This window comes from Coenobita brevimanus, chromosome 13 (genome assembly GCF_032717465.1).
Source record: "Coenobita brevimanus isolate Jiangsu-jjx chromosome 13, ASM3271746v2, whole genome shotgun sequence".
NCBI classification, from domain to species: domain Eukaryota; kingdom Metazoa; phylum Arthropoda; class Malacostraca; order Decapoda; family Coenobitidae; genus Coenobita; species Coenobita brevimanus.
The window spans coordinates 18,951,767-18,967,684 of NC_136966.1; the positions used below are offsets into that span (position 1 = coordinate 18,951,767).

Sequence of the window (15,918 nt, forward strand, 5' to 3'; positions counted from 1 at the left end):
GTGTGTGTGTGTGTGTGTGTGTGTGTGTGTGTTGTTACCAAACTGTTTTGTTAACTTGATGACAGATTTTGGAACTGGATATGCTAGATTTGGCCTTCATTAACTACCCTCCTCAGGGGCTCTCGTAAACTAAATAATATCATCTAGTAACAAGCAGAATGAAATAGAACATTACCTCATCGGACTGAAGAGGTTAAACGTTTCCTGAAAAATTTAGTCCGTTATTTCACTGGTGATGGTAGGAGGGGACGTGGTTTTTGAGAAGGACTCCTTCACTTGGTGGCACCGATATAGGCGGGTGACGGAACTGCCCCGTAGTAGAAGCGTCCCTCACTTCCCTGCATATCCTCCCAGAGAAGGATGGTGGTGGTGGGGGGCTGTAATTTAATAAAAGAGCCAAATATAATGACGGCTGCAATGATACCAGAGTGGTTATTGTTACGCTAAATACCTGACTTATACAGACAGGTTTCTAGGTATCACTTGGCCTCGGTGACATGGCTGATTGATGTCTTGGGTCGCAATGAAGGACGTGCTATTGCACTAGGGTTCCACTCCAAGAAGTGACTGAAGGTTTTCCTATCATCCGCACACTGCCAGGGACGTAGAGTGGTTTCCTTTGGCTAAAGTGATCTGGACTATACTGCCCAAGCCTCGGACTCTACCAAACCCTCTCACAAAATTATGAAGAACTGGCATTCCCCCCCTGTTTCTCTCTCTCTCTCTCTCTCTCTCTCTCTCTCTCTCTCTCTCTCTCTCTCTCTCTCTCTCTCTCTCTCTCTCTCATTCCCAAATCCATGCTTCACTGTGTCTCCGCCGGCTGGCTATTACTTACACACTTTACTGCCGCCTAATTTGCATGAAGGAGGTGTTCGCTGTTCAGAAACAAAAAAGCAAATGAAGCTACTGTCCCTTAAATATTGACTGAGTTTTTTACTGCTCTCCCTCCTACTTTCCCTTTAGTCCAGGGCCGCCTTCTGTGTGGTATAGAAGGTTTCATAGCACCTCCTCATTACCAATTTATTTTACACTGTCAACATTGTCTTGCTTGCTTCTGATATTATTTTCAGTATTAACATAATCTGCATCAATAGCATACCGTTCAAGAACATGTTGAGATGCACAATAATCTGCAGTGTAAGTCGCTAAGTAAGAGGTGTTGCGAAATCCAAAAAGCAACTTAGGATATGGCTCTTTTACTCAGTACCATTCGTTCAGGGCAGAGTTACAACGCGTGCCCCGGTGCCTATCTATCAATTGGCAGACGCCTCAATCCCTTAATCGATGGCCACAAACAAATCGCCTCCACGTCGTCCTGTCCCACGCCTTTTCACTGTCCTGTTCCCAGCTCATCTCCCCTCCCCCACTCTCATATACCTCTCCATTCCATCCCTTCACCTCTTCCTCGGCCTCCCTCTCCTTCTCCTCCCCTCCACTTCACTCATATACCCTCTCCTTGTTAGTCTCTCGCTCTCCATCCACTACACATGGTGCCTCGGTCGTAAAGATACAAAACAATGTGTCATGACCAGTTAATTATGCACGACTTGGTTTTGGAAAGGAAGCAAGGAGATTTTGATAGGCTAAGTCAGTACAGGAAAGTGGGAGAGAGAGAGAGAGAGAGAGAGAGAGAGAGAGAGAGAGAGAGAACAGGAAGCACAAAAAAGACACAAAATAATGAGGGTGGAGCTTCATACAGGGTCATTAGGACATACAATGAGGCAGATAAAATCAAATCAACCCATTAAGATCAGCTAATTGCTCTCTGGCTACAGGGAGTCATTAAACCCTTCAGTACCATGCCAGTTTTTTGTTTTATTCTTGCCACTTAAAGATGTCGGTTTTTAGTTTAAGGGTGAGGACCTATCTATCTTGTCTATCCGTGTATCAGTCTACCTGTCTATGGCTAAACACATTAATCCCGGAAGGAGTGGGTAGAGATGAGTTACCATGTTACCCTGTCCTTCACCATCAGGCTGCCAATTCTCCAACTCACACCCTCTCTCTCATATAATGTACCTCTCCTGCTCATCCCTCCATCTCGTAGTTCGTTTCCCCCTCCTCCTCCCTATCCTCCCCTCTACCTCACCCATATACATTCACCTAGTCGGTCTCTATTCCCTCCATATTGTTTAAAGCAGCGAATAATAGAAAAACAGTCTACCATTCCAAGACCCATACACTCGTCAGCTTAGGAGATTAACTAACACTCTATCTTGGCTATTTACCCTGAGTAATGCATTTCATTTTCTCTCTAATGCTATTTATATCACTTCAATATTGAACAAATTTCGCATGAATATGGACACGTAATCAACGCTCCATACGAAGAAATAAACTGGTAAGGAAGAGGTGTTAGGGAGTCTCATTAAACAACGAGAATAAGGACTCAGGTCCATCAAGGCGCATTGCCACTTCTCGCACCACTCACAGCCGTCCTCCTTCATGTTTTTGCTGTTTCATACTCTTTGTCAGAGCTCACCACCACTCCCAGCCGTCCCCCTTTATGTTTCTGCTGCTTCATACTCACTGTTAAAGCTCACCACTGCTCACAGCCGCCCTCCTTCATGTCCCTGCAAGCCTCTCTAGGTGACTCTAACAAAGCTAATATCAAGTCCCTCCCGCCACTCACACACCCTCCTTCATAGGTTTCTCCACACCTACCGGCTGTGTGGCTGCTTCAAAGTTTTGTTTGTTACCTGAGAACCTGTAAATCTAATTCCTATAATATCTCACTCATTTATTTGCCTCTGACAAACTCAAGGCAGCAGGATGGTTTGAGACTCTCCTGAATAACATCGTAGCCCAAAGCAAAGAACTTTTCTTACTGTTCCAGCTGACTACGGAAAGTTGTATCCGGCTCATACAAACTCACTCCAGTTGTAAAGCTGCTGCTGCTGCTGCTGCTGTTGTTGTTGTTGTTGTTGTTGTTATGGCCCCAGGTTCATCAAAAACATGAACCCGATGGACTGGCTGTACCTCTTCTGCAGTCCACCGTCTTCCCTCGGAGAGCAGGGATGTTTGTATAACCAGGTAGCTGAGCTGCAGTTATATCGATGCCGCCTCATGAAGGCGTCCCTCTTCAGCACAAACTGCAAAAACTAGCAGTGTTTGCTTCGATGTAGCCTAAGTTATCAAATTCTGTTTCCTATCAGTTTTCTTGGATGGCGGAGTGTATGAGGGTGGGCGGCTGTGGGTGGAAGAAAGGAGTGTCCAAACCTCTCCATACTATTTATCACTATCTCTCCATCACCTATCTCTCTCTTTACTGTTTGGGCACTAGGTAACCTGTTTTCCTTTGTGTGTGTGTGTGTGTGTGTGTGTGTGTGTGTGTGTGTGTGTGTGTGTGTGTGTGTGTGTGTGTGTGTGTGTGTGTGTGTGTGTGTGTGTGTGTGTGTGTGTGTGTGAGCGTTTTGTTTGTTTGTTCCGTCTCTCAGGCTATGCTCTATTGCGGGGTGCTGGAGAATATGAGTTTTCGTTATCATTATCAACATTATTGTCACAGTCAGTGTCGTCATCACTATAATCATCATCATCATCATCATCATCAGGTTCCGCCTCACAATGGCTGAGTAGGGTTCAGAACCACAAACAGACCATAATCAACTAAAAGAAGGTATTAACAGGCTGGCCATTAGATCCTGCCCGCCTCATCCCACAGGCTAAGCCATTCACAAGAAGTTCCATCATATCATCATGTGGTAAAATAATTTTGTCTGTTTAGCCGAAATACCGGTGCAACCTTTTTCATGTGTAGGAAATTTCTCTACAGATCTCTGTATAATGCAGTAACACCAATCCAGACAAAAGACTGACATAAGATATTTATTCAGGCAACTGTGATACGATTTCGTTTAGCAAAAGAAAATCCTGTCATGAAAGGTTTAATCATAATGGTAGAAAACTTCCCAGATTGTAAACATAATAAGTAGGCGCGTACTCCACTAAGATACATAAGAGAGGAAAAGTTCTCCCTTTAGCTGGGAGGAAAGTTATGCAAACATATTAATTTAATCCTTTCCAATTTGTTGATAACATTTGAACATTTTTGTCTTCAACTTACGTGGATTATATTCAGCGGAAACAAGACCTACACAGAGGGTCGAATACAGTATACGGGAGGGCGTGAACACATGTGTCCTCCACGATTGTTCGAAACACGGACATGCTGCAACGATGTACTATACGTGGCAGTGTCTGACGATACTGCCCAAGGCAAAGGCTTCAGCACTTTTGAAGCAGACATACCGTCCACACGTGTTTGTGGCAGTGTCCCTCATTATGTCAAAGGAAGAGGCTGTATTACTGGCTGCAATAGCAATAATGGTGCTATGTGGACAAAATGCTGAACACCTTCACTGATACTAGGTACCATTATTACTGAGGAGGAACGCAGACTGACACACCACCTGTAGTATGTTCTAGAGCTGCTACATTCATGCATTGTGCAGGAAACGTAAACAACAATGATACTAACAAGTCCAAACAATGCTAAGAGATTGTTCATGACATGAGTGCTTCCATGTTGCGTGTGAACACTGTTCATGCTTATATTTTAAGCATTTTGGGGGCATATATTTATAACAAGTGTCTCCCCCACAACCCTTTGAAAGTAATGCTGGAGTCCTGGTATTTCAAAATGGTAAACTCCTGACCGTTTTGTTTATCACAAACAAAAATTACAGTCAAACCGTTACTACATGATAAATGATGTTTCCAATGATGTATTAAGCGAGAGAGAACGTTCGCCCTTGATTATGGACAATCTCGCTACCCTTTTCACTGTCTTCGTGGTGTCTAGTTAATTTTTTCCAGTTGTTTTCCGACAGTCTAATTCTCAAAATAGAATTCGCATCCATCCAAAGAAGTAATGAGTGACATGAAAGTTTCAAATAAGGTATTACTGAAAGAAAAAGAATATATATTTTGATGTTGGCGAATTTATAACTGACACAAATTATGACCAACAAAAGTCTGTTAAGAAACGTCTCTGGTTAAGGAACAACTGAACAGTCTTGCATCCTCTTTAATGAACCCCTTAAGTCCAATGACGTACTTTTTGTTTCATTATTGTTACCTTCAGATGATAGAATTCAGCCTGAAGAGACCTTTCTAACTGGAGGGATAAGGTACATCATTAATAAACTCTTTCAGTACAATAGGTCTGTGCTAAGTTGTAAGAATTCGCCTGGTAATACCAAGACTTAAATAACACATACGTCATCGGAATCACACACTCACACACACACACACACACACACACACACACACACACACACACACACACACACACACACACACACACACACACACACACACACACACACACAGAATTATACTTTTGCTCACTCACTCATTCACTTTTGAAAGACCGGGAATAATGATGAGTGATTGAGAGTGTTACCTGTTATCGTTGGAAACCTGGTGATAGTTTTCCTAAGTTTGTTTGTGTGTCCTTTTTCCTATGTCTGAATCCCTTTCTATCCCATCTGAAATACTGTGAATAGGATGATGATGATGATGATGATGATGATGATGATGATGATGATGATGATGATGGTGATGATGACAGTACCGGTGACTGTGACGATGATATCAATAATAATGATGCTAGGGATGACGAAGTAGAAAACTGCTCTCCATCACTCCACACCACACACCCAGCTCAGCCCCTCTCAGTGTGGGGTCCATGTTGTAAATGACACCACTGGACAAAAAAGAGTGTCTGTATTTCACGGTAGGACGATCACAGAATACCGCCAGTGTGTCAAGTGTAGGGTGGAATAATGGGGGAATAGAGGGATGTAGGGTTGTCATGGAGATGTGAAAAAAAAAAAAAAAATGTTTCTGAATTGGTTAGGGGATAATATAGGGTTGGAGTAGAGGTGTACAAACAGATTATTTCTACACACCCTAATGTACAGTACAGTTGCAGTCAGTAACCTCTTTGCACATCTGAATTGTGAGTGAGACCATTTCCGTTCATTAGATCAACAGCAATTACAGCTTCATAACTGTGGAGTACAGGAGCCATGTTGATATTGCATTTAGTACTCACAATTATTACAGAATAATTTCCTGCCGTTTGGCAAACTTTTGTAATAATATTCCGAACCATGAACTAAATTCCTTGGTAACACCGGCTGCTTCCGTACTCTTCTAATTTCAACCATTACAATTGTGATTTTCCCCTTCTTCTTGAGGGACTCCATGCCTTTTAAAGGGGCAAAGTCATAGCATGGCTACGAGGGTAGAATAGATACAAGGCATAGACAGTGAAACAAGATAGTGGTAGCAGGCAGTGGTATGGTGTAGGAATGTTCATATGATTGTTGAGAACAGGCGTTACGTTGTAAGAATCCACCCCACAATCTCAGTGGCAGGGACGGGACCTTAAGTCACGACACAGCATCCTACAAACATAAGTCCAGTACCAAATCGACCAAGCCACTGAGGCGCCCCTACAGGCCTTTGCTCTCAACTCCTACCGCCTACCCTTCACACTGACTTTCTCAACCGTTTTCACACACCATATCATTTCTAAGACACGAAGCACAGCGTGGTAACAAATGTATTGCCAGACGATAGGGAGAAAAATAAGTCTCATTGTCTCATTCTCGTTGCATTAGGAGGCTCCCCAGCAAGTTTAGGCCAGACGTGTAAGGAAAGGGTGACTATAACGCATTTGTTCTAACCTAACAAAGATGTTTAACTGCATGTAGCTCAGCTGATGGTCAAGTATAGTTCCTGAATCTGACTAGTAACCAAGGACACTGATTCCTCTCTCATAACTGAAGACTCATCAAACTTCATGCAACCGAGACATAGTAAACAAGTTGTGGGAGTGGCACACTTCTGTCAGATGAAAATAAACAGACTATATTCTCTCACTCCTAAGTGGCACTGTATTAGCAAATACCCAAACATTCTTGGAAATAAAACCATTTTAGGCCACGTCGGTCGGAGCACCTTAACCCACTAGGCTACCAGGCGTTCATTTGTTGGTTCAGTTCATACCACCCACCGCAGTAGGCCTAAGTGGTTTCCTGGGCTGCAAGAAACCACCGGCTTTTCGCTAACTGTTGTAGTCTCTTAAACGTAACACAACGCTGAGTAGGTGGATTGTGGGAGCTCCATCTTACCACCTAAAACATCATATACCATGTTTCACGTATTAAATTTTCGGAGAAACAAAAAACTTTCACCTATAAAAAACAGGCACTCGTAGAAAATGTCTAGAAACTAGTAGATACAGAACCATATGAGATTCAAAAATCCATATGCCCTACTGACTGACCGAGCCACTCCTACAGAAGCTCCAGCAGCAAAAATGGATAACATATACTGTATTAGAGGTAAGATCTTAACCACTAACCACATATCGCCATCAAGGTGGAGGGGTCCAAGACTAGGCTACTGTAGTCCAGTGCAGTTTAAGGTTGATGACCAACGTACTTCTCTTGATGACACATGATCGATTAAACTTCAGTCACATCTTAGAAATCAAGCCTTTGATGAACTAATATATTGTTTAAGCCTCTACATTTGTACGCGTCTAGTTATGATAGGATGCTGCTGCTGCTGCTGCTGCTGCTGCTGCTACTCTTGTTGTTGTTGTTGCTGCTGCTGCTGCTGATGATGATGATGGTGGTGGTGGTGGGGACATTGTACAGCCGTTAAGATATTTATAGCGTGTAACTCATGTCCAGTTAACTAGGAATCGCTTGTCAAGGTTCCGTTAGTGCTGAAATAAGATACTGTCTTTCAAACTGAAAAAAATATGTCTATATCTGCTGGCTCTTAAGCACTTCATTTCGACGGCATATTTGTTTTCCCTTTGTTCTTGCTGCCTCCAGACGATCTTTGAACGTTTCGTCTCGGTGTATTATCGCTATTTATGGTCTGCTCACAAGCTGTTTATTTAGAAGGGAAAATCTGTTTTCCCACTTATAACTCAGGAAACACAAATATTATGACGGAAGGGGGAAGGGATGGGGGAGGGAGAAACAGAGAGAGGAGGAGAATGAGGAGGAAGGGAGGTGAGGAAAGGAGGAAGAATAAGAACGGAAGGGATGATAAGGAGGTATGGAGGGTTGTGACAGGGAGAAGGAAAGGTAGAAGGGAAGGGAGGTAGGTCAGAGAAAGGGATGGTGAAACAGGGAGGGAATGGTGGAGGGTGATGACAGAGAGGGAAGAAAAGATGAGGAAGGGGGGGAGAGAGGGACGGAGGGAAGGAGACAAGGAACAGGAAGAGATGGAGGAGGATGGAGAGAAAGAGGGTGAAAAGAGAAGGAGGGGAGAGAAGGATATGAACGAAGAGGGAGGAAAAGAGGGTATAATAGGAGGGTGGAGGGTAACGTAGGGAAAAAAAAAAGGGATGTAGGAGAGAGGAAGGGTGAAGCGACGAGGGTGAAAAGGAAGGAAGGGAGGTATGAGAGACAGCCGGGGAAGGGAGGTAAGAGAAATGAATGGTGAAGAGCCAAGAGGGTAAAGGAAAGAAGAAAGAGAGAGAGAGAGAGAGAGAGAGAGAGAGAGAGAGTGTGTGTGTGTGTGTGTGTGTGTGTATGTAAGGATGTATGAGAAAGGAACAGTGAAGGACCAGGAAAGTAAAAGTAGGAAGAATGGAAGGGAGGGAGATCAAGAAGAGAGAGACGACGAAGGGAGGAAGGAGGAGAGATACAATGGCAGGGAGAGGGGGTGGTGAAGGAGAGAGAGAGAGAGAGAGGAGAAGAGAAGGGGAGATGGGAAAGTGGAGAAAGGAGTGACAGAAGGTGAAAGGGGTGAAATATGGAAGAAAAGATAGGAGGAAGAAAGGGATGGCGGCAAGGAAGGGAAGGAATTGACTGAGAAGCGTGGAAGGAGGGATGTAAACAAAAAAAATCTTCTCAAACTTCATAATGTCCCCGGCTGCTGCAAGAAATACAAGAGCTTCAGGTGCTGCGAGTCAGTTAGTGAAGTGTTTCGATGATGGTGAGCAGGATCATACTGACAATGGCGGAGAGAGGGTAACTATCAAAATCACCTCTCATCACAAGACATATACTGCACGAGTGTGTGTGTGTCTGTGTGTGTGTGTGTGTGGAGAGAGAGAGAGAGAGAGAGAGAGAGAGAGAGAGAGAGAGAATCTAAGGCTGGTGTTTACAAAAAGATGAAGTTGATTCCGGGTACTAAAAATACTATCACCACAGAATCTACACACAGCCAAATGATGCTGAATGACTATATTTTGATCAGTAAGAACTCTTATATTACCCTATTTCCACGATGCTGAAACATTATTTTTCTCTCTCCTTTGCAAAACCCCTTCCACAACACAAAGGTGAAACATTAAGGGTCTTTGAGCAGTTGCATCCTATTAAGAAAAACACAGGCAAGTACTTTCTTCAGACAGCAGGAATCGTAATCTCGGAGGATTAGGAGACTCCCTAATACCCCTTTCCGAATCGAAAGATTCGGCAAGCATGTTTGTCAGTTCCGTATGTTTGTTGCTAGTGGAATCGAAGATTCGGCAAGCATGTTGGTCAGTTCCGTATGATTTTCTGTCTGTCTCTCTGTCTGTTTGTCTGCTCTCTACAGGTCACGGTTTTGCGCCAATAGTTCCAAGAAAAAAAAGATCACAAGGTAGATATCCATAAACCCTGGAAGCCTATTGTTTTCCATCAAAATCGGTCAAAGGCCTTAGGCTGGAGAGGGGGTTGATACTCCACAATGGCAAAAGGTCCGGAAATCGTCGGAACCCAGTGGCCGGTTCAGGCACCGCTTCTCCAAATTTCGGAAATCGATTTTTTTTTTTTTTTTTTTTTTTTTTTTACCAAATTGAAGAGAAATGTCTGGTGCACCTGGCAGTGAAATGTTTAGCTTCCTAAACCCATCCTGTGCTTCGCAATGAAACACGAAAAATTTCGCCAAATGACTGCCCAAACGCTGGTGAAAACAAAGTAGACACAATCGGATTCATCCGGCAAGCGCTCTGCCTATGATAGTTTCATTGCTTGCTGGAATCGAAAGATTCGGCAAGCATGTTGGTCAGTTCCATACGTCTGTTTGTCTGTTGTTTGTCTGCCCTCCACAGGTCACAATTTTGTGGCAATCCTTCCTTTAAAAAATCGAGAAGGTAGACATCCACAAACCCTGGAAGCCTATTGTTTTTCAAAATCGGTCAAAGACCCTGGGATGGGTGGGGGATTGAAATCTTTCAATGACCGTGGGTCTGGAAATCGTTGGGACCCAGTGGCCAGCCCAGGTACCATTTTTACAAATTTCGTAAATCGATTTTTTTTTTTCTTACCAAACTGAAGAAAAATATATGGTGCACCTGGCAATGCAATTTTTAGCATCTCAAACCCATCTTGTGCTTTGCAATGAAGTGCAGAAAAGTTCACCAAATGACTGCCTACACGCCAATGAAAACTAAGCTGACACAATCGGATCCACCTGGCAAGTGCTCTGCCTGAGGCAGTTTCATCTATCTCTCTGTTATTTTGTTTGTCGGCACCCTACAGGTCACAATTTGCTCCAGTCGTTCTGGAAGATGTTCAGTAAGTACAGTACATAGTTATAAACCCTGAGAGCCTATTGTTTTTCATCAAAATTAGTCAAAGACCCTGAGCTTGGTACGGGATTGAATCCCCTCAATGGCCGTGGGTCCAGAAAATCGATTTTCTTTTTGCCGAACTGAAGATAAATGTCTGCTGCACCTGGTCATGCAAATTTTACCTCCCCAAATCTACCCTGTGCTTCGCAAAGAAGCATGAAACGTTTCGCCAAATGACTGCCTACACACAAGTTCAACTAAGCATTCAAAATTGGATCCCTCTGGCAAAAGCTTTACAGCCCATACGTCAGTGAAAACTAAGCAGACACAATCGGATCCATCTGGAAACTGCTCCGCCTATATCAGTTTCATTGCTTCCAGTAATCGAGAGATTCAGCAAGCATGTTTGTCAGTTAAATATGGTTGTCTCTGTTTCATTGTTTGTCAGCTCTGTACAGGTAAGAATTTTGTGCCAATCATTCTGGAAAAAATTCAAAAGGTAGATATCCATAAACCCTGGAAGCCTATTGCTTTTCATCAAAATCGGTCAAAGGCCTTAGGCTGCGGGTGGTGGATTGACTCCTCATTGGCTGTGGGTCCGGCAGTTGCTGGGACCATTTTTTTTTTCAAATTTCGAAAATCGATTTTTTTACCAAATTGAAAAGAAATGTCTGGTGCACGTGGCAATGTAATTTTTAGTTTTTTAAACCCATCATGTGCTTAGTAATGAAGCGCAAAACATTTCACCAAATGGCTGCCTACATGTTGGTGAAAACTAGGCAGACAAAATCGGATCCATGCGATAAGCGCTTTGCATTTGGCAGTTTCATCTACTGTCTTATTTTGTTTGCTTTCTACAGGTCGCAATTTTGCGCCAATTGTTCTGAAAAAAAATATATATATATATATATATATATATATATATATATATATATATATATATATATATATATATATATATGCGCCAATTGTTCTGAAAAAAAAAATATATATATATATATATATATATATATATATATATATCATCATCATCAGCCTTTTGAGTATCCACTGCAGGACCGGCCTATCCCGACCGAAGTCGGGACGATACAGCCAATGTATCTCTACCAAGTGGCTTAGGCTGTCTGGTAGAGATTACATGTAGGGTGAGAAGTGCTTGTAAGTGTAATTGTAGTGTTGGAGTGGCTTTGGATGTGTGTGTAGTCTGTGAACCAAGTGTAATCGGCCAGCGCAAGCCGACTGGTTGCAAGCATACTTTATAGTAGGCAACACTGGTTCAACCACAGCACCCCTTGTGTCCGCCAATGCAGTTCATGGCCGGGTGAACGCTCTCAAAGTTTGTTACCCTGGGGGGGCACGAACCCTGGTTCACCCGCGTACGAAACACACACTCTACCACTGTACCACAGAGGCTCCACATATATATATATATATTATGATGTGGCAGGGGTAAACCAGCTCTGCTGTCGTGCCGTGCTGCTGATGTCACTGATTGCATTGCGCAGTTGACCCTTGTGCAGTGTGGTGCGGTGAGGATCTGTCCGTTCTCCCCTTTGGGGCTAAGATGCAAATGAATGTGTTTGAATGGATGAGTAAATGGGGAGTGTGTCGTCCTGTCTCAGCTACCTCCCTTTCCTTGGGGGAAGCAGCCTAGGTATATATATATATATATATATATATATATATATATATATTATTATTATTATTATTATCATTAGCCGTTGAGGTCCATTGCAGGACCGGCCTATCCCTACCGAAGCAGGGACAACGCTAATGTATCTCTACCCAGCGGCTAAGCCCTTTAACCGCAGGTGTCATTCCAGAATGACATTGACAAAACTGGACCAAACCGCGGGTGTCATTCTGGAATGATCGTGAATATTTTGAACACCGCGCGTTTTCCCGGAGCGCAAAGTGTCTCACGCAAGAGTAGCTGTCGAGTTCTTTCACGCCAGCCATCCCACACCTCCCTCCTCCAACCCCGAGGGGGCCCCCCCCCACCCCTGCCCTGACCCGCATCAGTCAGTATCTGTCCAGCTCTGTGCATGAGAATGGCACTCCGTCCCGACTCATCGTCGTTCGCTTCCTCCTCTAAAGTGATTAGTGCTAGTGTTCCCTCTACCTCTACACCAGTAAAGGAACTGCCGACGGCGAGGCAGAAGGGGTTGAGCACTCCTGAAATTAGAACTGAGCTGGACAAAACAGCAAGTACTACTCTTGATTGTGGCAGTGAAAGTGACACACTCACAGCAAGCAGTGATGATTTGGCAGTGATTGGTGGTGAACCATTTTCCATTGATAGTGACAGTGATGAAAGTGATCGTGTTGTTTCCCCCCCACCACCCCCAACTTACTCTGGGAAAGGGAAGGCTCCTATGGGCAAATCTGGTATTGCACGTGGGAAGGGAGTGAAGCGCAGGCTCACGTCTCCCACACCAGGCCCTAGTAAGCATTTCCCATCAATTTCCCGTTCCCCTAGCCCTATTGCCCTCACATCATCATCATCATCTGCCGTGCCCTCTCCTCAGTCTACATCATCTGAGGAGTACGAATTCCCAGAGCCTGCAAAGCGAGGGAAGGCAGGCCGTGCAGGCAGGGCAGGCAGGCCTAGAACAAATGGGATGCGTGGCAGTTGGAGGGCAAAGCTGGGCGATAAGCGAGGAGATAAGCGAGGTGATAAGCGTGGTAGAAAGGGTCAAGTTTCACCACGCACCAGGTCAGAAACCCCCCCGCCTGCCCCCTGCTCAGCTCCCTCACCCTCGCCACCCCCCCACTCACCGCCCCCGCACTCACCCCCCTCCCTGTTGCCTCCTGCCTCACCCCCCTCCCGCTCGCCTCCTGCCTCACCTCCTGCCTCACCCATTGCCTCACCCATTGCCTCCACCTCAGCTCCTTCTCACGGGGAAACGAGTGCAATGCAACCTGCCACTGCCACTGAACCACACACAGGGAAAGTGGATGCATTTGTTTGGTCTGACGGTGCAGATTTTCAGCCACACAATCCACCGTTTGATATGACAAATGCTGGAATACAGCCTGCCTTCCCATGCAACGCAGGAGATGACTTTGTTGACTACTTCCTGGCCTTCATGGATGATGAAATCGTGCAGCATGTCAGCGATGAGACCAATAGGTATGCAGCTCAGTGTGCAGCAGAAGGGCTGGGACCTATTGGCTCACCAAAGCAAGTGTCGTGGTTGCCTGTCGGAATCAGAGAGCTGTATGTTTTTTTTGCACTAATGTTTCTGATGCCCCATATAAAGAGACATGAGTTGGAGGGGTACTGGCTCGTGGATGACATTACTACTATCCCAATATTCGGGAAGTATATGTCACGGGATCGGTTCCGACAGCTGCTTGGATACCTGCACTTCGCTGACAATGCAAACCCGTCCCAAACTGACCCTTTGTGGAAAGTGAGGGATTTTCTCAACAGGATTAGGGATCGATTTATGCGATTTTTCCGGCCTATGCAGAAAGTCGTCATAGACGAATCCCTGGTATTGTTCAGAGGACGTCTCAAATTCATGCAGTACATCCCCAGCAAACGCCACCGCTTTGGGATAAAGTTCTTTGTGCTATGTGACTGTGAGACGGGGTATATCCTGGATTTTGTCATCTACTCGGCTAGTACAATGGATGTGAACAGGAAAGACCCCCTTGGCTTCTCTGGCTCCGTTGTAAAAGTGCTGATGGAGAGGTATTTTGGTGGTAATCATGTACTGTTCACAGACAATTACTACACAGCACCGAAACTCTCCAAATACCTTGCTGAACACGGCATTGGCACTGTTGGCACTGTACGGAGCTATAGGAAAGAGTGGCCAAGTTTCCCCGAAGCATCATCATCATCCAAGGGAGATGTTCACCTGAAGAAGTCAGACAAGCTTCTTGTGATCAGGTGGCATGACAAGAAGGTCGTGAATATGATCAGCACCATCCACAAGGGGGAATTGCAGAGAACTGGGAAGGTCAGCTACAGGACGGTAGAGCCAATCATGAAGCCTGATGCCGTCATTGATTACAATGTCAATATGAGACTTGTTGATAAGTCTGATATGATGATTGGCGAAATTGACTGTCTCAGGAGAAACACCCGATGGTACAGGAAGGCTTGCCTGCACATGCTCGATATGTGCATGCTCAACGCCTTCATTCTCTACAAGACACAAGTCGGGGGCATAAGGCAACCATCACTGAGACAGTTTTCCAAGACTGTCGTGCAGCAGCTACTTGCACGATTTGGTCAGGTGACGGCATTGATCCCGAGGCAACACTCCGACACACAACCTGACTGTCTTGAGTGCCGCAATTACATGAGCCGGCACCAGCTTGTGAAATTGCCTCTTACAGCAGGCGGCAGGTTGTCACAGGGCCGCTGCAGAGTATGTCATAACACCACACAGAGGCCTAGGACGAGAAAAATGAGCACACACCAGTGCCTGGAATGCCAAGTCGCTCTATGTGTAACTCCGTGCTTTGCCGAGTACCACTCTCTGAGTAAATACTGAAAGTGACAGTGATATATAGTGATGCGACAGTGACGTGCTTTGCCAATAATTGTATAATGGATAATGTAGTAATAAGGGATATTTTGCCTAGAAAAAAATGTAAATATTGGCCAGTATAATAAGTGATATTGTAATAAGAGAATCTGCGGCACTTGTGTAATTCTGCGGCACTTGTGTAATTCTGTGATGCGCCAGTGACGCAATATAGTAATAAGTGCAGTGTAAATATAATGTATATTGCCCAGATTATATGTAAAATAATATTAGAAGTTAGAAAGGGCCATACCACGTTGAGTACACCGCTTCCCGTTCGATCAGCGAAGTTAAGCAACGTTGGGTCTGGTTAGTACTTGGATGGGTGACCGCCTGGGAACACCAGATGCTGTTGGCATCCCTACGTCAAGTGGGGTTGGTGGAGGATTAGTGCCCCTCCCTGTAAAACAATTAACTCTAAACACTTGGCCACCGCGTCTGGGATGCATGGCGTCTGGCAATGAATGAATGAAAAAATGAAGAAAGAATGAAAAGATCGCATGAAACGTCAGTGAGCGGGTGCCGCCGCAGTGAAGTGAGGCGCAGCCGCAGTGAAGAGCGGGTGCAGCCGCAGGGAAGTGCCTTTTACCTACCTCAGTGAACACAGAGTGGGTGTTTATCGTATGTACAGTGTTCATATATGTTTATATTACTATTATGAGAGAGTGGTTGGCATTTGGTACTGGTGTGTGGGGCGTAAAATAGTTATTTCACACCCCTCACTTCTAACGGCTCTCCCCGTCCTGTGAAAGTCAACAAAGTCATGAAACCTACATCAATGGAAAGCTGAAGGTTAGTACTTTCTAATGGTACCTTATTTTTTTCTCTAGCTTTATTCTG

The 15,918-nt window shown here is 44.6% G+C and overlaps 1 non-coding gene across 1 annotated transcript; it reads left to right on the forward strand.

The window, feature by feature from the left end:
- The first annotated feature begins 15,317 nt into the window (after positions 1-15,317).
- LOC145417263 (5S ribosomal RNA) lies at positions 15,318-15,436 on the forward strand. The gene has a single exon (XR_013900479.1). It is a non-coding gene; the product is annotated as a 5S ribosomal RNA (ribosomal RNA).
- Positions 15,437-15,918: the final 482 nt, after the last annotated feature.